Below are 1,519 nucleotides of genomic sequence, written 5' to 3' on the forward strand. Positions count from 1 at the left end.
TCAGTGGCAAGTGGGAAGGCACGCGAGTCTCGCGATCTCCTCGCGGGATCCGGGACCGTCCTTCATGAAGCTCTGACGAGTAGGAGGGTCGCGGCGGTGTGCGCAGAAGGGTCTGGGCGCGAGCCTGCCTGGAGCCGCCGTCGGTGCAGATCTTGGTGGTAGTAGCAAATACTCCAGCGAGGCCCTGGAGGACTGACGTGGAGAAGGGTTTCGTGTGAACAGCCGTTGCACACGAGTCAGTCGATCCTAAGCCCTAAGAGAAATCCTATGCAGATGAGGTGTCCTAAGATCATACACAAAAATCGCAACAACAAATTGAGCGAAACATATATAATAATATATGAGCGAAAGATACACACCCATTGGGCGAAAGGGAATCCGGTTCCTATTCCGGAACCCGGCAGCGGAACCGCATACCATTCGGGCCCTCGTAAGAGTGTTCGTCGGGGTAACCCAAAATGACCTGGAGACGCCGTCGGGAGATCCGGGAAGAGTTTTCTTTTCTGTATAAGCGTTCGAGTTCCCTGGAAACCTCTAGCAGGGAGATAGGGTTTGGAACGCGAAGAGCACCGCAGTTGCGGCGGTGTCCGGATCTTCCCCTCGGACCTTGAAAATCCAGGAGAGGGCCACGTGGAGGTGTCGCGCCGGTTCGTACCCATATCCGCAGCAGGTCTCCAAGGTAAAGAGCCTCTAGTCGATAGATTAATGTAGGTAAGGGAAGTCGGCAAATTGGATCCGTAACTTCGGAATAAGGATTGGCTCTGAGGAGCGGGGCGTGTCGGGCTTGGTCGGGAAGCGGGTTTGGCTGACGTGCCGGGCCTGGGCGAGCTGAACGGGACGCGGCGTATCTATCTCTCTCGGGAGTGGATATCGTCGCGCACCCCGGATCCGAGCTCGGTCCCGTGCCTTGGCCTCCCGCGGATCTTCCTTGCTGCGAGGCTTCCGTGGCGGTTATACCGTCGCGGTCGTTCTCTTCGGCCGCCATTCAACGCTCAGCTCAGAACTGGCACGGACTAGGGGAATCCGACTGTCTAATTAAAACAAAGCATTGCGATGGCCCCCAAGGGTGTTGACGCAATGTGATTTCTGCCCAGTGCTCTGAATGTCAACGTGAAGAAATTCAAAAAAGCGCGGGTAAACGGCGGGAGTAACTATGACTCTCTTAAGGTTTCCACAGGCCTCGTCATTAGATTAGTGACGTTACAAGGGCGGTGTGTCGCTTGGACTTGGTCGCGCTTGCTATATAGCGAGGTGCGGCCGGTCTTGGCGGCGCATCGCCATATTTTTTTTTTTTAAGCCGAATTCGTGCTACACGAAACGGAAAAGGTGAACAGCAGCCTCGTCATCTGACTAGTGACGTTATAAAAGAAAGCAATACGCCGCTGGCACTTTGCCGCGCGTGCTCGAAAAGCAATACGCCGCTGGGACTTGGCTGTGCGCGCCAGAAAGTAATATGCCGCTGGCCCTTAGCCGCGTTCGCCCAAAAACGATACGCCGCTGGGACTTAGGCGGATGAGCT

The 1,519-nt window shown here is 55.6% G+C and overlaps 1 pseudogene; it reads left to right on the forward strand.

The window, feature by feature from the left end:
* The window catches only part of LOC143304774 (large subunit ribosomal RNA), a 2,942-nt pseudogene extending 1,667 nt beyond the window's left edge, over window positions 1-1,275 (forward strand).
* Window positions 1,276-1,519: the final 244 nt, after the last annotated feature.

The sequence above is a fragment of the Bombus vancouverensis genome, unplaced genomic scaffold, assembly GCF_051014615.1.
Source record: "Bombus vancouverensis nearcticus unplaced genomic scaffold, iyBomVanc1_principal scaffold0054, whole genome shotgun sequence".
Classification (NCBI taxonomy): domain Eukaryota; kingdom Metazoa; phylum Arthropoda; class Insecta; order Hymenoptera; family Apidae; genus Bombus; species Bombus vancouverensis.